Raw genomic sequence first — 26,172 nt, 5'->3', positions numbered from 1 at the left:
CAGTGTGCTGCTGTTTAGGGGAGGTGGGATGTCTGTGCAATGTGGTGCACTGGAGGGGGGCGGCGGGGGGCCACGACTGTGCAATGTAATGTTGTAGAGAATGGCTTCGCCTGTTTTTTTTTATGCAGTGCTAGTGAGAGCAGCTTCTTATATTTAGAAACCAGGGTACTACACAAATCCTAATCATACAGTATTGATTCACATGGTCATACCGTAATGGATGCTCTGTCACCATGTTGGTCGTCCTGAATTAATAAACACTGTCCCTCTGCTGGAACACTGCGGCCCGTGCAAATAACTGTTCTACCTGCATGGACACTTCATCCTGTGATAATTACAGTCATCCCCATTCTGTTCACAGCTTACCCCCTGAATGAGGCAGGTAAAAGCTGCCACACGCTGTGTAATTGTGCGCCGCTGCCTATACTCTGTCACTCTCGGCTATGAAATCTCAGCACATTCATCTAACAAAATTAAAACAGCCACAGATTTCAGTTTCCAGATGATTAACCCTTTGGTTTTTTTTCATACATAATGTATTAAAAGCTCTGCATGGGATCAAGCAACACATAAAAACAGTGTCGTATTCAGAGTGTAATGTCTAAACAAAGTTTAGATTATATACTGTGTACAAATCAATGAATATAAAGAATACTCTGCAAGAAGCAAAAGTATGTCAGAGGGGAACACAGCAGAGCAAGAAATAAGTGGGTGAAGGTTTCATGAGAAGATGCATAAAGTAGGATTAAGGAGTAGGGTTGATGTAACTGGGGGGGAGCTTATGTTCATTGTGTTACAATGCATTGTTGGAATGGGAGTTGTTGACAGTAGTTGGCAACTCTGAACAGAATTGTCTGACAACATATCTGACATTGAGGACATTTGGCACAACTTGAAAGATGTGGAGAGTGATCTAGTAAGTTTTGTGGGCACAGAGCCGCTGTACAACTGGACTTTACAACATGAGGGCAGGCCTGTCAGAGCAGGGGAGGGTGGAGGCAGTAGATGAAGGATTTTCCTCTGGTTGGCCACTGAAGGTATCTTTAAGTGGGAAAGGGCTCAGGAATGATTGAAGAGAGGCTGGATGTAGAATGGGCTGCTACGTTTTCCACGGATAGGTAGGGCATCTAGGCAGTGACGGTGTATCTAATACTGACACTAGTAGGATCATCGGTTATAATAGAGCTGCAACAGAAGAATCACACTGTGTCACAAAGGCAGAAGAAAACAGCAGCGAATCATCTCACTTCTTCAAAAGAAAAGTACAGCAAGATGTACAGAGATCACTAGCAAGCCAACCTCCTAGCTCACCGCCCAGGATAGAACCGAAGCTGAATGACAAAGTCTGGTGAGGATGAAACTGGGCTGACGAAATCAAAGCGACCTTTCACTCTGAATTCAAAGCAGTGATAGTGGAATTCAAGTCAAAAATTGCTACATGGGGCAACCTCACAGACACATTTATGGCTAAGGTGGATGAGATCTGTAAATTCAACATTGTGGTTGAGCATGACCTTTCATGCTCATTAATATGGAATGATTAAAGCAGAAGCTGGAGTATATCAAGAATTTAGCCAATTTGAATAATCTTAAAATCAAATATTTTACTGAATCAATAGATGCTGAAGTCTTTCCACAATTCCTATGAGTGTTATTTTCAGATATTGTGGCAAGTCCTAGACAGCCCTTTATGTCCAATGGACTAGTTGACCAAACTCCACATGACATGGTCACACGTTTTCAGTAGTGCACAATCAAGGAGAGGATTATGACTGGTGCAGAGCACACAATCTATTAAATTTCTACTACTATTACTCCTAACATACATTTCACTGTCCTATCATTACATATACAGTAACTCAGTGTTACAACTCAGAGGCTGTCTAGGCAGATTCAAGAAACCCGCCCCCAACAACCGAGTCATGTGACCCGCTACCCGGAAGTGCCATTCACGGCACGGAGGAGACAGCACTGGAATGAGGAAAGGTAAGAGCGTTACAGTACCCTCTGACATAAGGGTGGACTTCGGACACCCTAAAAAGGTTTGTTTGGAAATTTTTTATGAAACTGTTTGAGCAAACGAGTGGCATGAATATCTGAAGCTTTAATCAAAGAACGTTCCTCTGGGCTGTAGCCCTTCCAGTCCACAAGAAACTGTACTGAACCTCTTGCTTTACAGGAGTCCAAAAGCTGCTTGACTTCACACTCTGCTTCATCCTGCGAACAAACCGGAGGTGGAGGTCTCTCAGGAGCAGAGAACTGGTTGTGCCCAACTGGCTTTAAGAGTGAAATGTGAAATATGTTGGGAATCTGAAGGGGGGAGCTTCAATCTGAAAGCTACAGGATTAATGATGTCAGATATTTGAAAAGGCCCAATAAATCTGTTTCATACTAGGATCCTTTATGCAAATATTCTTAGTAGACAACCAGACCTTATCTCCTGGAGCAAATTTAGGAACTGGATGCCTGCTATTATTGTAATTCTCTTTTGCTCGGCTAGAGGTGTTCTTTAGGTTGGTCTTCGCCAGTGCCCAGATGAGTGAAAAATTGCATACTAGGGAATCTAGTGCCGGAAAAAGAAGAAATAGGGGCATGAGAAAAAGTGGGTGGTCTCGGGTGACAAACATACATGACATGAAAGGGAGAATTAGCGACTGTCTCGTGAAAGTGATTAGTATGGGCGAATTCTGAACAGGGAAGTAATGCAACCCAATCCATCTGATGAGCAGACACATACATTCAAAAGAACTTTTTCAAGTTCTTGATTAGTTCGTTCAGTGAGCCCATTAGACTGGGGGTGACACGCTGAAGAAAAATCAAGCTTAATTCCGAATTTAGCGCAGAACCTTGAGATAAACTGTGACCCCTGGTCAGATGCAATGTGCAGAGGGCAACCATGCAGACGAAACACTTCTTTTATAAAGAGATCATCCAAAATGAAGAGGATGGAAGTACGTTGAGCAGTACAAAATGGGCTGCTCTTGAAAAACGATCCATAATGACACAGATGGCAGTATAAGACTTGGACGGAGGCAAATCGGTAATAAAATCCCCGGAGAGCTGAAACCAAGGAACTTCAGGAATGGGTAAGGGAATAAGTGGACCATAAGGTTTGTCCCGAGGCACCTTATATTGGGCACATACAGAACATGCGGAGACAATACTCTTGACTTCCTTCAACAAAGACGGCCACCAATAATAATGGGTGAGAAGTTCTCCAGTCATGACCCAAAAAAAGAGAGACGTGAGCTTACTTGATAGCTAATAGTTCTTGTTCACTGATTCTATAGTTCCTCTCAGCTGAAAGAAATTTACGGGAGAAAAAACCACAAGCATATCATTTTCCAGATGGACCCCATTGGGATAAGACTATACTCGTACCATAGGAGGAGGCATCCACTTCAAGGAAAAAAGGGAGTTGAGGATCTGGTTGATGAAGGATAGGAGCTGAAGAAAAGGCAGTTTTCAATTTGTTGAAGGCCTTGAGAGCCTCAAGAGGTCAGACCTTAGGATTTGGCATCTTCTTAGTCAGAGCTGAAATAGGAGCAATGATGGTGGAATATTCCTTGATGAATTGCCTATAATAATTAGAGAACCCGAGGAAACGCTGGATGGCTTTCAAGCCAGTGGTTAAAGGCCAATCCAAGATAACTTTCAATTTATCTGGGTCCATTTGAAGTCGAGTTCCAGAAAGAATGTAGCCCAAGAAAAGCAACTGCTCTTGCTCAAAGTGACATTTTTCCAATTTACAAAAAAGATAGTGTTCTCTAAGGCAAGTGAGCACCATACGTACATGTCTCCTATGAGAGAGTAGACCTTGAGAAAAAATAAGGATACCATTAAAGTGGATGATAACAAACTGGTAGAGGAGGTCTTCAAATTTTGGAACACAGCTGCTGCATTACAAAGCCCAAAAGGCATCACCATATATTCAAAGTGGTCATCATGAGTGTTGAACACTGTCTTCCATTTCTTTGATGTGGATGAGGTTGTGCACACCTCGAAGATCTAATTTGGAGAAAACAAAAGACACTTTGAAAGGATTGAAGAGTTCAGCTATCAAAGGTAAGGGATAGCGCTTAAGCCACGAAAATCGATATAGGGACGAAGATTGCCATCCTTTATCTTTACAAAAAATAATCCAGCACCAGCTGGTGATGTAGATTTACTAATAAACCCTCTCTTCAGGTTCTCCTGGTTGTAGTCAGACATGGCCTGGGTCTTAGGAATAGAGAGCTTGCACTTGACTTTACACAAATTAAACGTGAGAAACTGGCCTTCAATACTCACCAAAAGTGATGGAATGGTTGCAAATTCTTTCTTTTGTGTCCTTTTATGACGGGACGTATAAGCAGACAGTTATTTGTAACAACCAATCTATCCAACCACACCCAGATCTTCCTAGACTACATTCATTTTGAATGAGTGATCATCCCTTTTCCTACAAGACCCTCACCCTCCCCCCATCAGAACTTTTTTAGAAAAATAGGAGTGAAGAAGGTTTCCAGAAAGGGCTGAAAGCTGGTAGTATGGTCTAATTTCTTAAAACGCTGCTGAATGACACTGAAAAACTGGTAATAGCTGGAAACAGAAGGACACATTAAAGCCTCAGGGAACATCTGGGTTGCAAATTCAAATTATTTTTACTCATTACTATTTTAAGAATGCAGGATTTAAATTGACTAGAAACTAGTGACATCATTGAGGCACTTCTCAAGGTAGCCAGTTTGTGAGCTGAACCAATATTCATAATAATACAGCAACTACAACAATTGTTCCTACGACTGAAGATCCGACTGGATCTTCAGTAATACACATTACACACGATTTACCCTCATATCTGTGCTCTTCATCTGGTCCTCTAGTCGTTTAGAGAATAGCAGCACAATAGTCACGCATTCAGTCATTCCTGTCACACTGATTAAAACCGCCTTGTTATAGCTATCCACGTGTCCTTGCAAATTTCGTTAGCTTCTGTGACTCTGAAACAAAATATTCAGTCTCAGAATGAAAGAACAAACTATTCCATCTCCTAGATTTAGTCACCATGACATGGTTTTTGCAAGCGTCGTCTGAAAAGACCATGGGGTATACGTGCTAAACTGCGGGTTTGAAAAAGTGGAGATGTTGCCTATATCAGCCAATCAGATTCTAGCTGTCATTTTGTAGAATGTACTAAATGATGACTAGAATCTGATTGGTTGCTATAGGCAACATTTCCACTTTTTCAAACCCACAGTTTAGCAAATATACCCTCATGACTCTGTAAACGCTATGGAGATCTTGATCGTGAGTGCATACACACTACATGATCGGCAGGTGATTGAAACAAGGGGCCTGATTCATCAAGGTACGCAAGCTCATACGCATCTGCTAAACGGGACTTGAGCTACGTAAAACACCACATACGCAGCGCAAACAGAGCAGATACGGCACTCAAAGTCAACTCAATCTCAAACTCAACGCAAATATAAGGGTTTGCGTCACTCAAAGTGTGAAACATGAGTTTGCGTACCTTGATGATTCAGGCCCAAGATTATTAAACAGTGCGACCAACCAAATGAGATGACAATCGGCACTTTGGAGCAATTGCATTTTCATAATAGAATAAGCTAAATAAAACTTACTTTACACATAATACTACAAGTTACAGCATACATTTCAGCAAGGAGTTTTATCATGAAATTGAGATTTTATGCATGTTATATGAAATTAAATAGAATTGAATTTTACAATGTATGTAATTAGAAATTAATTCAGTATATTTAATATTTATATTTTAACATGATTTGGTTGATGGAATGCATCACATTTTTAGCCTGAAGATGTCCTTGTAATTGCTGCCACTAGAAAGTATTTAACTGGCAGCAAAATAAATAAAAACTATTTAGCAAAGCTTGTGATAACATTTGAATGATGCCAACAGTAATAGCAGTATCCTTGTTTTAGCCTTTAGGCACTTGTGTTAAAATTATGCGTTTTACTTGCCTTTTTTGCATATATGAAAATAAAAAACATTAACCATTCTACCAAATCATTCATCGTTCTACCAAATATTTGCACTTTATGTATCTTTAACTTGTGCAGCTTTGCTGTTTATTATTTTTAATGTGTCTTTTCCATTTAAGTGTGTTTGAAGTGAACTTACATTTACATATACAGATACATAAAGAAATGCAAATGCATCACAGCCATAAACACAATGAGATTTATGTGTTTTTGCTTACTCTTTTAACACGCTTTACAAAATGCAAGATCGGCCTTACAATGCATTTGTTTCAGACAGGGGTAAAATCCCTCACTATATTACTTTTTTACATGACTGCCCCCACATATAAAATACTGTGTAACAACTTGATTCCATTTTTAAGCTTATGACCAATATAATTTATGTCCAATTCATTGTATCGGTCTGCAAACATCATATTATACCAGGTGATGCCCATTGCATTACACCAGCCTGTGCCCAACAGATTGTACATGCCTCTGGCCAAGACCACTTTATACCAGTCTATGGTTACATAATTGTGTACCACACACTTTTATTCTGCTATTCAAGCAAAGTCACATTAAAATAGACCACTGCCAGTGGCATCCATATAAATTTATACCAGGTTGCCAACATAATTATATGGCCAACTAATTATGTAACAGCCAGAAGTGCCCATATGATATACCAGTCTGTAGAGGCACCCAAAAGATAATTTAAGAGTCAGCAGTCGCCCATATAATTAGCTACCCGTCAGAGTGCCTACATTAGTTTATATCAGCCAATAGCATGTCCATATAATTATATGCCAGTCAGCATAAGTGTCCATCATCATCATTGTTTACAGTGTTCTCCATAGCACCTATTTCCCGGGTGCTCCACCCAGCTGTTTTTACTTTCCACCCGGCTCTTGGAGCCGAACAGAGTCTATGTACTATGTGAGCATTTCAGGCAACATTGTGTGTTACACCACTGACCACCAGTCTGACCAGTCCTGGCAGGTGTGGGCAATAAGCTCCAACTTTTGTCATTATTATTGCAAAGTATTAAACTTCCCCCACCCGGCTACTTCTCTATGCCATCCGACTGGCAAAACTGTCTGGGGAGAACACTGGTTTATAAGGTACCACAACACCTCTTATCGTTAGACAGCCAATATGGCAAATCATCAGAGGCTAGCTGGCAAATTTTACCCCTGGGGGAACAGGCAAGACTTTGACTCAGCACTTATTAGGAACATTTTAAAGGAAGTGACCCAGCCCTAAGTACCCCACTATGGGTCCTGCCCGGGAAGCAGATGTTCCTCCTACCCTCCAGCACAGTCAGTCCTACAAATCATATATATTGATGGAGAAGGTGCAGACCTTAAACAGAGGGTAGAGAAGGCCCTGCCCTTGGGAGCTTGCAATCTAGAGTGAAAGGGTAATGCTAAGACAATGGGCGCTAGAGGAATTAAATAATTGCTGGTAATGCCTTGAGGGAGTAGTATCAGGTGCGGATCGTAGAGGCTATAGTGAAGAGTTAAGTCTTGAGAGTATGCTTGCAAGATGAAAGGTTGGAGGAGAGCTGAGTCAGGTTAAAGTTCAATAAGGAGGGAGCAGCATAGGAGGTCTTAGAGGTGGGCATGAGAGTTTTGTTTTGTATCAGGGAAGAGGTGAAGAGCATCACTGAGGCAGATCTAAGAGGGTGCCAGGAATACTATCTCGTGATAAGGTCAGAGATGCTTGAGGGGAAGGTGTCTATGAGGGCTTTGAAGGTGAAGGTGAATAGCTAGAATTGGATTATGGAGGTTATGGTGAGCCAGGATTTACACACTGATGAATCTGATATGGAATGTTGAGAGAGGAAGATTAGTCTTGCTCTGGCATCTAAATCAGATTGGATCCTGGATTAATTGTATATGGGAAAGCCAGATAAAAGGACGTTGCTGTAGTCAAGATGGGAAATAATTAGAGAATGGATAAGGGTTTTAGGTAATGTCCTGAGTAAGAAAATGACGTTTTCTAGGAATGTTTGGATGAAGCAGGTAAAAAGACAGAGCAACGGACTTATGTGACGTAAAATCAAACAAATTTGTCTTTGCATTTTATTTGCTCTTTTACTTGATGTAGTAACAATTGTTCCTTTTTGCACTACATCCGTTTTTACTCATAATTCACATATGAATGCACATGTGTGCACTTCCTTAATGACCCTAATTCACCTTATTACTCCTAAACACTCATGGTTCATGACAATTAGATCATATTAATGTTAGTGCTGACGGCAAATATCATAAACTCGTAGAACAGGCAGAAGAGGTCCTCACCTATAGCAGCTGCCTTTCCCGTAGAGCTTAACACGCAGTTAACACACAGTTACTCAGATGCCCCCAGGTCTTAAACTCAGAGCAGTACAAGTTTATAAAATTACCGTAGCGCAGACGAGGGCCTGATGGTAGAAAGCAGCGAAGTCCAGAACAGGCCGAGGTCAAAGGGCAACAGCAGGCAAAGGAGTGAGGTCCAGCAAGGGGTCAGGGCTGGCAGAAAACAGCGTATCAGGAGAACAGGCAGAGGTCAGGGTCACAAGCAATGCAACAGAGTCCAGTAAGCAAGCCAGGGGTCATACACAGATGAATCAATCCAAATAACACAGGAGCAAAGGAAAAGAGCAGGTCAGCAGACAGAAACTGAGAGCTATAACTGGCAGGGAGGCTAAGCCCTCCCTGCCTTATATATCTGGAAGGGCCAATAGAAACTGGATGGCATGGCAAGCAATCATTCCCCAGCTGAGAATTAATTAATCACTGATGGTTGCGCACGCGCCTGGCTGCCCAGCTGGCCAGGTCGCGGCGGTGATGTGTAGAGCGTCCCGGCCGTTGTTATGTCAGTGGCCGGGACGAAGACCGGAAGTGACGCCCCGGTCGTCACGACGATGGCCGGGATGCGTCTGAGGGGCCAAAGCGAGTCGCGGGGGTGCCGAGCCGCCATGGCTCCTAACAATTAACTCTTCCAATGCATTACCTCATCGACCTGCATTATTCCTTGATAACAAAATCCCTTTTAAACATACTTTACTAACAAATATGTCTCATTATTACACATTTTCTTAGAAAAAATAAAATACACACACATTTTTTGTAATTGACAAAATTTTTAATTAACAATCCAAAAAAATAATTATTTTTAACATGTAAATAACAAAAAATCAGGAATAATATTTTTTAATTAAATGTAAATATTTTGACATTTTTTTCCAGATTGTTTACTAATAAAATGTGGCGGGTGATATATAATCTGCACCTGGAAAAAAAAAAAAAAAACATTTTAATAAAGAGTCTCATTTTTCTTTTTTTTTTAACAAACAACAAAACCGCAATGCTAATGTATGCAACTATGTATAAAGGGGCATAACATTTTAAATAATAAAACTGCACTGCTAATATTGGCAAGTGGATGAACAGAAGAAAATAATAGCAATAAAATTGATAAAAAGTTTATTGCAATGCAAATGTCTGCAAATGCATTGAAATGTAAGAAAGACAATTTCAGACATCCACACATGCTAACGTAGGCAATGCTTTCGAAATTGAGTCAAATTATTTTGTGTTCTTGATATTGATAAGCACATGAGAAACGTGTCACCTACCTTTTTTATTATTTGCACTATTTATTTTGAACATTTTTTTTTAATGAAATTGCAAAATGATGTCCCCCTGCCATGATCTTATATAGTGTTGTTTAATGATATGAGTGGCCTCAGGTGTGCAGATTAATTCTCAATCATTCCGTTAGATGGTGAGAGTGAGTGCCTTGTTTGGGCATCACTATCATCCATCAGTTAAACCTGCCCTGGAGCAGGTGCAAACCCTTCATTTGAGAATCAGCCTACTTCCGAGTGCGGCAAAACTTGAATTGGCCGCATCTGCATTGGGACGCCCTGACTGTACCAAGGCTATGTTAGAAGGCCAAAAACAAGCCTTGAGTGACTCTGACATATAGTAGAAGTGGAAGGTAACATGTAACAGAAATAGAGGCACTGAGAGGGAATTCAGGATGGTAGGAGGTGACTAGGATATGCCGTATAGGCCACGGGAAGTGAAGGTTGTCGACTATAAAGATTGTGGCATTTAGGGCAGGGAGAATGAGTATGGAGTTGTGACCCTTTGTCTTAACTTTGAATAGATCATTGGCAGTGGCGTAGCCATGTTTTGAAGTGAGGGGGGAGCAAAGGTTAAAAGGAGCAACAAAAGTCTCGGAAGTCCACAAGTGGCCCTAGGATACCTGCTGTCCATCAATATCCTAATTCATGATTGTCCTGCTCAGTATAGAAAATATTGCGCTCTTACCAAGACATATAGCGCATATTATCAATGTCAAGGAAAATCAGTGGTTTTTTTTAACAGATCGTATTGTGCAAAAAACTCTCTTAAAACCTTACAAAGAGACACAATCATTTGACACAAAATCATATGACGTGATCTTGATCTTGAATCTTATCATACGATATGAGAACCTAGGATATGCTTCCCACATTACATGAGGAAAGGAAATCCATCAATAGTCATGGAGAATAACATCCAATATTTGTTGTTAATGATTCTATTTCCATTGAAGACAACGAGAAAAAACAAAGTACATATGCAAAGCGCTGAGATGCAGCAAACAAGTTGGTTTTCATGGGCAACTGTGACATTAGCAATATTATATTGATTATAATGACTTGTTCGACAAATCAGTTAGCTATATGTAGCAAGGAAATGAGCCTGAAGACCGTAATGAACCACAACCACCTCAAAGCCACTTTTACAAATGTCTACGTGTTCAAACAGTATATGCAATCGTGGTTAACAAGACAGTGAAGATAATGATGGATAGATATATTAATGGCATTCAAGGACAAAGCAATGCTATTGATGATACGAAAACCCAGACTAAGGATGATGTTTTAGTTGTTGGTGAACTAGCAATATTGGCACAGAATAATCTTTTATGCATACAAATTGACAAACATATTCATTATTTGAACACTAGTTCCAGGTTAGAAATAAGAAATAAGGACTTTTGAGATGAAATTATTGAATATCTTCATAGAGCAAGAAAGCGAAATATGTAAAAGAAAAAAATGTTGGTACCGAATATATTGGTGAAATGCAGATACATTCAAATACCTGCTTGGACATAAAAAATAATTAAACTCCCAGAAAAAGAAATTAATTCTGCTGGACATGATGACACAAAGGGGTAAATTTATCAAGCTATGAGTTTCCAGCGAGTTTGAAAAGTGGAGATGTTGAATATTGCAACCAATCAGATTCCAGTTATCATGTATTTTGTACAAACTACAAAATGATAGCTAGAATCTGATTGGTTACTTTTCAAACCCGCTGGAAATGCACAACTTGATACATTTACCCCAAAGTCTTTGAAAATGAGGATGAGGGCTAACATAATCCAATATTTTGAGAACGGAAAGTGATTAAGGCATACCTGAAATGCCCTCTTGTATTTGCACCAGATTATAACCCAACACAATGGCCTGAGTTAGCGAAATAAATAGCTCATACTCATCTGCATGTGTGCTGTCATTTATTTAATGCTGCTAGTATAATTGTAGCAGAAAATGTAGTTGATTAATTTATTATTGACTTTGAAATATTGTCTTGTTGTTAAAATGAATAAACAATGGCTAACCTATAAACTGATTTCAATATGCACCTGCAAAATAAATGTTGTATGTGCATTTTTCAAAGTAACACATGTATCCATTACTTGTCATTATTGTCACGGAGAAATTCTGTATAATGGTCCTGGTAATGAAATCCATATTTCTCTTCAGCATATACTCATGTCTCGCAATAAATGTTTTCTTCTAGTATTAAGAACAAAATAGTTTACCATAACAGTAGTATTAATACATGAATTATGAATCAAGAAAAAAGAGTGAAAGTGTCCATAACTTAGATAGTAATATATTAAATTCTATTAAATGAAATTAATTCGCGGGGCATCAGAAAAAGACAGGAAAAATCCTAAATACGTTCCCAAGGTTGTTTTACAATCCAATATATTAAATCATATAAAACATTAAAAGGCTATACAAAATAGATTAGGAGCGCCAATCTGGTAAAGTTCTAATTTATAACACCTTATTCAATACACTAGTGAACAATTAAATGAGCATGGCAGATGTGAAAAATGAAAAATAAAAATATTAAAAAAATGGGCCCCTGATTTCACAAAATTTATTGAGGATAAATAACACACTAAGGGGGGCGATTTAATTCAGCCACATTAGTCTAGAAATAATGTGCCGCTAATAGTATTACCATTAATACGTTAATTTTAACCCGGATTTTTGCTCCCGGCCTGAGGGTTTGCGAGAAAAAAATCAACGTTTAAATTACCATACGAACGGTAATACTGCCGAATCAAATTGGTCTCTTAAGGGGGAATTCAATTGGCCGGAAGTAACGCGGCCTGCGCACTATTACGGTAATAGCACGCATAATTACCGTTAATAGGGTAACTTCAACGCCGGCTTTTTGCTCGCAGCTCCCTGAGCTGCGAACAGAAAGCAGGGTTAAAATTACCATATTAATGGTATTAGGTTTAGCGCGGAGTTACTCTGGGGGACTTGAATTCCCACCTTAAAATACAATATATTATTAATACTGTAAAGGAAATGTATATGCACATACTGGGGATTAGTTAGAAATAGGATCAAATGATCATAGAGATAAACAGTAGATCAGATCTCACTTAGAACACAACTCCCTAATATCGGGAGCTATAACAATAATGTATAAATATGATAGAAACAATGATAAAACAAATGTAGGGTGGCCAGCCCCACTCGTTCCGTATCCACTAAAAGAGAATAGGGAGAGTCATTCAGTATGCACTAATCAGATTGTCTTCAATAGATCCAAATATCAATAATAGGGACGGAGTATTCCAAAATCCATTTAATATAGCATAGTTGGAAATGCTGTTAAGAATACTTGCTGCAGATGAAACACCGCTGCTATGTGCTTTCATTGATTCTGAACTCCCAGAGTAGAATTTTCTCCCTTAGTACTTGAAATCAATAACTCCCGTTCCTTTCATAAGAATGAAATCAGCCAAAGGTACTTGTATCCGTCCATATAACTGAGAGTGTGTCACTTACTTTGTTGTAATAGTAACAAATGCAAATAAATTAGCAAGGTTTCCCCTACAGTACGCTAAAAAATCAAGGGTCTGATGCGTTTCGCCACTAAGTGTGACTTTTTCAAAGACTAAAAAGTGTTCCAAACATCCGAGACGCAGATCTTAAATACGTATTTACGATCTATGGCTCGGATATTTGGAACACTTTTTGGGGTATTTAAGATCTACATATAAGATCTCTGTGTTTTAAATGTGCATCTGTGATTAGAACACAGTTCTTTAGGTGGTCGTAATTACCAATTTACAGTCTGGATAGCGGTTTCAGGCTTCCACAACAATGTCGAAATTGGTCCAAGGCACCTCTACTGTTGCACTCCTCTATGAAGAGCGCCACTTGTACTGGAAAAAAAAGTAACAATCCTGACACATATCTTTGGGACTGTGCCAGATTCATCAGAGGATATTTCTAACGTTTGACTCAATTTAATATTTATCCCACTCCCCTCAATAATCACAGACTGAAAATGAATTGTCCACCTAGATCACTGAATCACATATGTTTTAATCAACCATAGGAAAATTTGTGTTCTCACTTCCTCTGGAAGGACTAATCGCTATATGCATTTAAAAATCAAATCACATATAGAACAAGATTCTATCAAAAATTATATAAAAATATATATATATATATATGTATATATATACAGTATATATCAGCAGCAGCTATTTATATAGCACCACTAATTCTGCAGCGCTGTACAGACAACTGACTCACATCAGTCCCTGCCCCATTGGAGCTTACAGTCTAAATTCGATAAAATACACAGAGGGAGAGATACTAAGGTCAATTTTGATAGCAGCCAATTAACCTACTAGTATGTTTTTTGAGTGTGGGAGGAAACCGGAGCACCCAGAGGAAACCCACGCAAACATGGGGAGAACATACAAATTCCACACAGATGGGCAGCATGGTGGCTAAGTGGTTAGCACTTCTGCCACACAGCACTGGGGTCATGAGTTCAATTCCCGACCATGGCCTTATATGTGAGGAGTTTGTATGTTCTCCACGTGTTTGCATGGGTTTCCTCCGGGTGCTGTGGTTTCCTCCCACACTCCAAAAACATACTGATAGGTTAATTGGCTGCTATCAAAATTAACCCTAGTCTCTCTGTCTGTGTGTTTGTGTGTGTGTGTATGTGTATGTGTATGTTAGAGAATTTAGACTGTAAGCTACAATGGGGAGGGACTGATGTGAATGAGTTCTCTGTACAGCGCTGCGGAATTAGTGGCGCTATATAAATAGATGATGATGATGATGATGACAGATAAGGCCATGGTTGGGAATCAGACTCATGACTCCAGTGCTGTGAGGCAGAAGTGCTAACCACCAAGCCACCGTTTTCCTGGAAGACATAATTACCATTAACAAATAGGATAATTAATTACAGTTAATTTCAACCTGAACCAGTAACCAAAAATCATGCAACAATATTAAATTCAAGTTACAATAATAATGTAACATATAAGTGTACTGCACACCCCCCATCCCAAGTGCAGCCTCGGAGATCCATGCTTAGCATCTAGAATTTAGACCAGCCAGTTCTCCATACACCTGTTCCAGCTTGTATATGACACCACTAATTCTTTGAATGAAATACATAGAAACAAAAGTTATCTGGACATCATAAGAACTTAAAACAGAAACCTGGAAAATGTCAAATGTGAAAGCTTTAGCACTTGCCAGACACCATTTGAAATGTATTTAATCAACTACAAAGTTGGACAACAAATTGTTGGAAGAGCTACATGCATACTATACCTTTCAAACTCCTTAATGGCTGTCTGCTGTCCATGTAAATGTCTCCTAAAAAATTTAGAGGAACTAAAGGTTTGGTACTTGCTGTAGAAGCCCAAAGTCACATTCCTACCAGAAACTTGGTTGAGCCCCAAAACTGCTGAGGCATCTATAGCCATTCCTGTCATTAGAAAGTCAATTTAATGAGAGATGGAGGAAAATTGTTTTATGTTGCTATTTCCTAAACTTTTGCACCAGTTACACCTTGTTTTCTGTTCAAAGTCGGTCCAACTATGGCAGATAAAGCCCTGCATTGCCACACCACACATGTACAGAAACATGAGGTAGAATTTAGAGTTTGAAGTAACTTACATTTGCGACCTCTTACATCCGGAGAGGTGGATTAGGGGTGTGCATTTGCAAGCTCAGTAAATTCAGAGGCGTGCACAAATGCAGCACGCCCATTGGATATGCTGCCTACTTAGACTTGGCCACACCTCCACATTCACTTCTTAGGCAAACATACTGCAGGTTCTGAAAACTGATGTAAAAATGTATGCTGATGATGACTGATATGTTGATCTTTATCAATAAACAAAGAAAAAAAAAGAAAATGCTTCTCTCCCCTCTAAATGAGTAAACATCACCAGAGCTATAGCCTAAGGGGGAAGGGGGGACCGTGAAGTACCCCTGCAATAGCAGTAGCCAGCTGGAGGCTTTTGCCAGGCTGGGATGGTCGCACTAGAACAGCAAGACCCACAGTGTGATTTCCCTACCAATGTGACCCAATCATAGCCTGGTTAGCAAAAGGGATGAAGTCCCTAAGTAAATTAGGCCTACAAATATTTGTGTCCCCCATGAACTACAAGTAACTGCATGCCCTGGTCACAAGGGTCTATTGAAATGTTGTCTCACGATAGTACTGAACAAAAAAAGCACACGTCATATTATAAAAAACAGTTCCACTAATCGTATTTGGTTTATCTCCTCTATGGAACATATCTCTGCCCTACTGAATAATACTGTTCCCAAATTTCGGGAAGTTTGGACACCGTGGTTCAACTGGCAACAATCTCCTGTTCCGGGTAACATTTGATTCGAAAAACCTAACCCTACACCCTCTCCCCCTTCCTCTAATAACCAACCACCCCCCCCCCCCCCAAAAAAAAAACCAAAAAAAAAACAATGCTTTACCATAAATGTTTTCGAGTCTTAACAAGTAATAGAATACCCTCATTTTTCTTTCTTTTCTTTTTCTTTAGTGACACTATGGCTATATTTTATAAGTGCTATCTTGATTCTTTGTATTAACAGCCACTTGTTATTGGCTTGACTGTAAATTATGCTCTCTCTTTTGTATATGCGGTTTCAAAATAAAAAAAAAACAAAAAAACGAAAAACAGTTCCACAAGCACCAGCAATGCCGAAACAAGTAAATGGCTGCAAAGGGTTAACATGCTTCATCTACTGCCTGCAATTTTCTGCTGGGATTGCAATTCGATGAAGGTCTGTTTGGCTCCTATTCAGTCTCCTCTTGCTTTTGTTAAAACAAAAATGACAGGTGAAAATTAAAACAGCAAGGACTAAAAAAAAATAAAACAATCAGTGATCAGTTCCCCTCTGAACAAGTTTAAATGTGGTGCTCTAGAACGCGGAGCAGCAAGCACATCATTCTGTGGCATCGGTCAGGGCCCAGTGTCAGTGGACAGAACCTACACAGAACCTTCTGCTCGGAGCGCTGGGTGACATTTCACTCGGTTTATCACAATAATAGTTCAGAAAAAGACATTCATGCTGCACCAAGAAGAATGACTAGCGTGCGGTATCTTGACCTAATCCCTCTGCACTAACCAGGGAATATTATGCTACATTGTTACAGCTATCTCAATGTCTTGCGTCAATGACCTTTGTTTGAGTTTCTCGATAAATAACTTGAAGGTGGTGTGGTAATTTTATATACAGAAAGAGACTACTGTCAGGGATCGACCTATAAGTGTCTCTAGTCAAACTGGGAATACAATGCAAAAAATTACATTTCTTGAGACGTAAAAAATAACATATAAAAAATACACTGAAGAACGCCAAGATTGTGATACACTCAACTACCTGCAATATAGTTCAGATGCATAGACAATGTATTTCCTTTGGTTTCTTCATACCTAGGGGATGCATATTTTAATGCACTACCATACTAATGTGACATATTCACCATGGATTAGGGATCATGCTAATGACTCAAACCTACTGGGAGGATTTATGTAGCACAATGGAAATTCTTTAAATTAGTCAAAGGATCCCATACTTTTTTTTAAATAGAAAGCCTGAAACACATGCATAGTGATGAACTATCCTGAGTTGTATCACTAGAATTGCTTTTTTTAATAGTAAAGCAACTGTCCAGTACATTATTCTTTCTATTCTCTATACTATTATATTTCTCACTATCTGTCATTTATCACCCTCCAGGTCCAGTTTCTCAATTCCTTGACAACTTTGCTGCTTGACTCACTTATTTCCTATTCTCATAATAGGTGGTTTCAACATTCCCATTGATACCCCCACTTTCTCTGCTGCCACAAAACTTCTTTCAATGACTTCCTCCTTTTCTCTCTTTTGGAGGACTTCATCTCCCACTTACTAATAGCGAAACTCCATTGACCTGGGGTAAATGCATTAAAGTGCGATTTCTGCAAATCAATGATATTCGGCGACTTTAACAGCTACATTTAAAACAGCACTGTCTTTAAGAGCACAACTTGCCCGTAAACACATTGCAGTATTAAATTTAGCTGTCAAAGTCGTCAAATATTGGAGATTTGCAAAAATCACAGTTTAATACATTTACCCCTCTGGTCTTCTCTTATCGCTGCTCTATTTCTAGTTTCTCCAATTTGGCCTTCCGTTCTCCAACCACAGCCTCCTTTTCTTCATCTTCACCTTCCACCATAACTACTATCTCCTATGACTTCCCTGTCCTGATCAGACTGCTTCTTCTACAACAGAACACTCACTTCACCTCTAGACAATGAAGCTCCTGCCACCACATATAGTCTATGTCGAATCGCAACCATAGCACACTGCTAAGTGTCACTGGAAGAAATCTCATTCCTATTCTCCTGCACACAGTTCTTTCTGGTTTACTTCCTACCTACCAAAAACGCTCATTTAGAGTCTCTACCCCAGGCACATCCTCCCCTCAACTCTTAATCTGTTGGGCTTCCTCAGGGCTCTCTTCTTGGCCCTCTGCTTTTCTGACTGTATTCCTCTTCACTTTGGGAACTAGTTCACTCATTCAGCTTCCAGTACCACCTCTACACTGTTGAATCCCAAATCTACCCCTCCTCCCCTGACCTTTCCCCTTCTGTACTTCAGGCAACCAATTTGTCTCTATGCTATCCCCATATAGATGTGCCAATGCTACCTAAAGCTCACCTTGGCCAAAACAGAGCTCATCATCTCCCCTCCTCCCAGAGTCACCACCTCACCTCAAATCTCCCTCACCTTCAATAACACCACAATCTCCTCAGTCTCCGCTGCCTTGGTGTCACACTAGACTCCGCACTCTGCTTTATTCCTCACCTCCCGTCTCTCTCCCAGTCCTGTCACCTCCACTTTAGAAATTTTACCTGAATATTCCCTTTTCTTATGTAAGATGATACCAAAACTCTTATCCACACTCTCATAATCTCCTTCCTTGACTACTACAACCTCTTCTTACTGGCATTCCCTGTCCATTAACCTCCTCTCACTTCTCACATGTCACTACCCAGTTATGGAATGCACGATCAGACTCTTCCACAGCCTTCAAATGTTTAAACACTTTGTGAAAACCAATCTCTTTATTAGAGCTTAGCCTAGTCCCACCTATACTACCCACACTAAGGCACCTACACATCTGTCCCAATCTCCACTCTGAGCCCAGGCCCAGCGCTCCCATTAGGCAAGGTTAGGCACTTGCCTAGGGCGCCGGGCTCTGAAGGGCGCCTGAAGGGTGCCACAGAACTGGAAATTAATTTTAAAACTGTGCGGCGACCGCTGACCATACCTGTCACGGCCGCCGCACAGCATTCAGATGCATAGGGAGGGGGGGAAGAGGCTATTGCTCACCACCGCCGCCTCTCTGTTCCGTCTCCTCCCCTCCACTTACTAGTGTCAGTGAGTGGAGGGGAGGAGACGGAGCAGAGAGGCGGCGGTGGTGAAACAAGGTAAGAAAAGACGGCGTGAGGGGGGAGGAGGGCGCCGATTTTTGCGCGGGGGGGAGAGGGCGCCGATTTTGCCTAGGGCGCAATGGACCCTAGCACTGGCCCTTTCTGAGCCACACTCATTGGTTTAGCTGTGCTTTCTACCAGTAAGTTTTTAAGCACTCTCATGAGAAGACCCCCCACTCCACCCTTTGTATTCATGGCTGCATTTATATTGTCTACTTTGTATATCTCTGTTCAACGTATGTCCTGTTTTCTTCACTGTCTGGCTCTATGGAGCACTGTGGCACTTTCCAAATCATTAATTATAGTAACAATAATAATAATAATAATATTATTAATAATAATAATAATAATAATAATCTCTTCTCATTTCCTGAGCTTCATCAGTAATTCTGTATTAAAGTGGAGTATTTCAAATGTACATTAAATTGTATAATTGTATAAACAAGTTCAATAAGTGTGTTATGATGAGGATCTTGGTGTACCAAGGTCTAAGCTGTATCATGTGTGTCCTTATTAAATGTGCTTAACCATTGAAAGCAAGCAAACACTGAAAATTATTTTAAAATGTAGGCACCTCTACATGTGATTTGATGGGTGATCAGTCTATATAAGCCATTCTGTCACAACAAGGCTGGCCTGTTCATGTGTAGCATGTGGATAAATCAAAACAAATCCACCTGGTCTCTCTAACAATACATAAACATGCAAAAAATGTATCCCACACTCACTATTGAAAACAAAACTTTTAAAAACGAATCACTGCTGCCACTAAAATTTAGTTCAAGAGCTGACACTCTTAGCAAGTCTATAGTTACTCCCTTATCACATTTGTAGTCAATACCCAATGTAGCAATGTTACTTTAAATCAAAAGTTCCCTCCATGCTGTATATGCAACATTATAAAAACCAAGATTATTTGACTATTGAATCTTTTAAGAACACAGAGACAGAACATTATTAAATGTAATTTAAAAAGGCAAGATATAGTCACAATGCTTATTCTTACAAATATTAATAAAATACGTTCAGGAATACTGTATAAATGTAAAACAGGTTTTAAGAAAAAATACAATACAAAACCATAGGAAATGCAGAATTGGATATATTTTCTGGCTTAATCTGTGGCCTAGGGAAAGTCTAGAGAATTGAAAGATTTTTCAGCAGTAGGTTAATCCCTAGATACTGACAATTTACAGTATAATTTCATTGCTGTTTAAACATTTTTTCTTCTGCCCAAAGAAGATTGTACCTCAGACTGATCAGACTTTGACAGGTTTACGGTTTGAGCTTAAAACTATTTATATAGAAATACAAAATACACCACAACTTAATTCCAGATAACAGCAGAAACATGTAAATGACCTCAAAATGTTGGTTAGGACGATCTGATTAAATATATGTCAAACATAATTCAGTTATTTTGATGGTCAATGAGGTTATGAAATGTCTAGGCCTTCCTGCAGCTATAAATAGCTACGATTGACATATTTGATTGAGCAAAGTTTCCAATCCATTAATCTAAAAAGGGTCTTCCAGAACATTTAATTATTCTTTTGATCATTTATGTTTTTAATAAGGAATATATATAGAACGTTGATTGGCACAAAGGCTTAAGAACTAAACAATACTTTTGCTAAAACTTTTACCTGTCCAACAGGGCCCAAAAATGTTCCCCTGTGTGATAACAGGGGTCCAAAGACATCTGCAACATGACAACTCGAAAGAAACAGACATTTTGGACTTTTCTTTGAGCCAACAAATAAACTTCTTGTTTGTTATCAACATTAACATATTAATTTAATGATTATTAAAAATGAGGCCTTAAGCTGAATGCAGATAAACGCATCTGTTTGTCACGAAGCAGTAACTTACCTTACAGGGTTAAGTCTGATGACATGCTGCTGCCTATGGATTCTGTGTTTATATATATTAGTGCTTCAATAGGCGTTCTTCCTCTAATCTTCAGGAATTCCCTCCCACCCTCCCATTTCTGAAGTTATTTAATGGAAGGTAGTTAATATGTTGAAAAGAGGACGGTAGGCAGAAGAGCTTTTGCAATCAGCGGCTAATTAACACGGTGCTACCGCTGATTGGCTGCACGTCACTACTCTTTTCGAAGCACCCTGGCTCTTGGTACCTCTGTGCAAGGACCCCTCGACCTGCACTGTGCGTGTACGTCTTTGTGAGCCAAGAGGGGAGTAGTCACGATGACGCCAGATTTAGCATCGGACAATCATAAAGGACTAGGTCCTGGGAACAGTGGTTAGTGCCTTTGGGCCATACACTGTTCAGTTTTGCTATTAGTCGTTAGCTGATTGGATCGGTCTCGCCGCCCCCCTTTATAATTGGTAATCAATAAAACTGTGACCTTTTGTTTGCCAAAATAAAGTTGTCAGTGTTTTTATTTGTAGATAAGAATTTATAGTGTTAAGTTAACCGTTATTAAGGTATGGTGCAATGAAGAGGGAATCAGCAATATGCAGTTTATCCTGTATAAGCTATGATCATTGCACACCAAGTTCCTTTTTTGGGGTGAAATGCAATTAAAGTGTTAACCTATCCTCCACTAACTCTTATATGAATCACCTGGGACACATAGGAGCCCAATCTAAATTACATGTAATTGTTTCTATCCTAGAGCCATCTGTGCATCAAGGCTGGCAGTGCAGCTGAGACTTGTAGTTCTACAACCGCTAAAGATCCACTGGTTGCCTAAATTAATTCAGATGAACTGTCAAGGCTTTGGTAGGCCAGCACTCTATACATAACAGGTAATTTAGGGAATTGCAAAATTGGCAACAAAAATGCCAGTATGTGATTTTATACACTATTTTTGCTGACATTTTACAGCAAAATGACATTGTTCCTTGGGTTGCAAAAGTTCCTTCTAATGGGAGGAGCTCGGTGGATAAGGGCTTTACTTGCTGAAGGTTGGCAAGGTGCAAAATTGCAGAAAAAATGTTGTTGCAATTTTGTTAATCTCAACTAATTTGCTACAGCTATTAAACTGCCACTTTGTTCACTGTATCTGTATTTAAGCTTACCCCCAGTAGCAATTGTGCCACTTATCTCTGCCTTTTAAACATCAGGAAGCTGTCAAGCAAGACAGAGATATGCGTGTGGGTGTGTGAGTGTGAAACACACAGTGGGGTCACAAAGGTGCTTCCCAAGTAATATCACACTTTCTGTTCTTGGTTTCAAGCTTGGTTATATATGGCTGCAAACAGAGACCTACGATTAAAGCAGGTTCCCAGCAGCCTAGATTTTAAAGCCTTGGCAATGTTTTTGACTTACATCAAAAACATAAATTATGCTACTGTATGACAGAGTAAAATCCTCTTAGGTGGATGGGTTTTTATTTTTAAATATGTAAGTTATTAGCATCCCATGACTAGAGAAAAAGCTCTAGTGTGTCTTTGTGTTTGTTCGCCCTACGCATGCTCAGAAAGTGAACTATGCAGCTGTGGTTATTCCAAACTATTTTGACACTTACGGCTCCTTACACCTGAAGAGACATGAGGGGGAGGAAGAGGTGTGTTAACATGAGCAGTGTACAGTAAGCATTTGCGTATAAATTCAGATTCCGATGTAGTCGTGGGCACAACTGAAGAAGCGTTTTTATTTGTGGGTGGTCAGGGACAGGTGTAGGTAGAGGATGATCATGATAACGAACGCCAACTAACGAAACGCTTGTAATTAAAAATGATTTGTAGACGCTTATTGAGACAATAGTAGTCATCCAGCCATAGATTAGGATTTACCAAGCGTATAGAAGCAATAAGGACGCATCTTCTACTCTTTCAGACGTGAGTGCATCTTTACTCCACTGCTTGTTTGCTACCTCCTGCTTCCTAGTGCTGCTCTGGTTTCTGGTCTACTTGTTCCATGTCTGACTGTCTCTGGTCTTTGGTCTCTGCACTGTTGCTCAGGTAACTGTAGGTTGAGGGTAGGTTTTAGACTAGTAGAATTTAAGTTTGGGATTTGGCAGGGGAAGGTTAGGGTGCAGGGGGAAAATAGTTAGGCTTAAGATGTTGAGAAAGAGGTTAGAGTTAAGCTGCTCAAGGTAATGTTAAGGTTAGCAACAGTGAGCAGCAACAGTCAGCAACAGTGAGCAAGTGCTCATCCAGCAATTGCACGATTAAAAAAGATGCACATAAGTTGCTTTCATCAATAGTGTTATCAATATTCGGTGAAAATAAAGCTACAACATATTAATATTATGCTGTGTTGTACACCATAATAAATGTACAAATATATACTGAGGTCACTGGCCATATGAGCTTACAATCTAAAGGCAGTAACAAGTGAAACATAGAGTCTCATTGAGAGTTTGGAGCAGAGCAAAAAAAAAAGGACAAACCATGTTGCACTGCAAGTGGTGTAAATGCTTTCATCATCATCATCATCACCATGTATTTATATAGCGCCACTGATTCCGCAGCTCTGTACAGAGAACTCACATCAGTCCCTGCCCCATTGGAGCTTACAGACTAAATTCCCTAACACACAGAGACAGAAAGAGAAAGAGACTAGGGTCAATTTTGATAGCAGCCAATTTACCTACTAGTATGTTTTTAGAGTGTGGAAGGAAACTGGAGCATCCGGAGGAAACCCCCCCTTCATTTGTTTTGCAATCAGGGAAACACTATTAGCTTTTTGCATGTAGCACACAATTACTGAGCACTACCCCTCCCAATTCTAAATCTGTCCGCACATTTACATTTGCCCTGCAGTACAAATTGGCTAACTATAAATTATGCCCAAATGATGTTAGGAGCCAAGTGGTAATTAACTGACTTGGATATTCACTAAAGATTACCTATTAAAAACTTTTTTAGAGTTTTGCTGAATGCAATTGATCTAAATAGTGTAGCAACAGGAATGTGATAGCTGTATTAGCTTACAGTGTCGAAAGTATATTACTGTGGAGTATGTACTGTTTTAGATTTAAAAATTATTTTTATTACTCTCGTGTCAATTATTATGTTGAGACATGCGAACATTATCAACAGTGCACAGCAACCATTAGGAAGCAAATAAAATGTTTCATTATATTATATTATTCAAATTGTGCCCCTTTATGTAATAAAAATACATTTTTCCCAGAAGTTAATTATAAATTAATTTTGCACCCTTAATCAAGAATTAATAAATTGTCGTTGATTTGTCATTTCAGCCTCAAACCACCTTATAGTAATTGCAGCAGGTTAGAGCCTGAAATCGCCATTGATATGCTGTGGTTTAAAACCTCCAAAAAAAACCCCACCTTTTAGTAACTAGAGTTTACAATCTCCAAAGTGTCTTTTTTTTTTTAGTCAAGTAAAGAACGTTTTTACACATATAAAACTTTCCTTAAATTGCGATTTTTTGACATGCCAAAATAAATGGGTTTAATGGGAATGTTCACTTAGAGCTCATTTACTGTACTTAGCATACAAAGGGATGATAGTAGTGGCAGATATAGCCCCCATCTCACAAAGATAACATCATCATCATCATTTATTTATATAGCACCACTAATTCTGCAGCGCTGTACAAAGAACTCACTTACATCAGTCCCTGCCCCATTGGGGCTTACAGTCTAAAATCCCTAATATACATACACACACACACACACACACACACACACACAGACTAGGGTCAATTTGTTAGTAGCCAGTTAACCTACCAGTATGTTTTTGAAGTGTGGGAGTAAACCGGAGCACCCGGAGGATACCCACGCAAACATGTGGGGAACATACAAACTCCTCACAGATAACGCCATGGCGAGGAAGCAAACTAATGACCCCAGTGCTGTGTGGCAGAAGTGCTAACCACTTAGCCACCATAACATGGTTTAATGTTCATTACCCCAGAAATGAGATCACATTCCTTTCCTCTCAACCAAACCCAGGGCAAAAAATGTAAATATTGTTTTTCTCAATTCAATCTTTTTTCTCATTTCAATCTTTCTATTATCAGACTTTTTTTTTTTTTTTTAAATCCACTATTTTTATTGGAAATTTTCATGGTACATACATACCAACAATAAAACAAAAACAAACAAATACAGAAAAAAAGACACCAGTATCGCATAGTGATAACATTTGTACAATACTCAATTAGGAATATACATCGTAAATGCTCTTACATACATACTCTGCAGAGGCGGGGCTCTATTTTTTATTATAGACTTTATTAATATTATTATGTAGTCCAGGGGAACCAAACCCTCATGTATTCTGGACATCATGACTCGGGGATACAAAATAAAATGAAGACTCCACCCACCTGTACCATATACTCTCAAACTTTGGCAATGCCTGCCTGCTCGTATAAACAAATCTTTTGTGCCCTATAGTGGCGTTAACCTGGATTTTCCAACTCCTAATTGTGGGACTCGTCGGGGCTAACCATAAGCGGGCTATGCTAACCTTAGGCACCATAAACAACTGGGAAATATACATTTTTGTCAGCTTGTTAACCTTTTCCTTCAGACGGAGCCCAAATAAACAGGTGGCCGATGACCGAAGTGAAACTTCAATTCCCGTTTTTTGAACACATCGTATGACTCTTCGCCAGAAGGTTTATATACAGGGACATTCCCAAATAAGATGCCAGAAACTGCCATTTTCTGAGTTACATTTTAGACATTTAGAAGTGCTATCCGGGCGGAACTTAGCCAGACTAATAGGAGTCAAGTAGGCCCTATGCAGAATGAACACCTGTATTTACTGGAATTTTAATGATGCTGTATAGCCACTAGTGCTATCCATGACCATCCCCCACTCTTTGTCTGTTAAGGGACCAATATCTATTTCCCATTGATTTCTCAGGTCGTTCAAGTCATTCACTGTGGATTCATGCAAAAGACAAGAGTACATACATGAAATCAGACCCTGTTACTCAAAGCCTGTAACTGCTTTCTCAGTGGGGCTATAGCAATCACTGGTGGCTCCCCCTTGAATTGCGTGTACATGACATGTCTCAGTTGGAGGTAGGAAAAAAACATTGTTCTAGGCACAGAAAATTCCCTGGACAACTGTTCAAAAGATTTGAGAACATTTACTT

Source organism: Mixophyes fleayi, chromosome 4 (genome assembly GCF_038048845.1).
Source record: "Mixophyes fleayi isolate aMixFle1 chromosome 4, aMixFle1.hap1, whole genome shotgun sequence".
In the NCBI taxonomy this organism is placed as follows: Eukaryota; Metazoa; Chordata; class Amphibia; order Anura; family Limnodynastidae; genus Mixophyes; species Mixophyes fleayi.
This window is presented reverse-complemented; position numbering follows the sequence as displayed.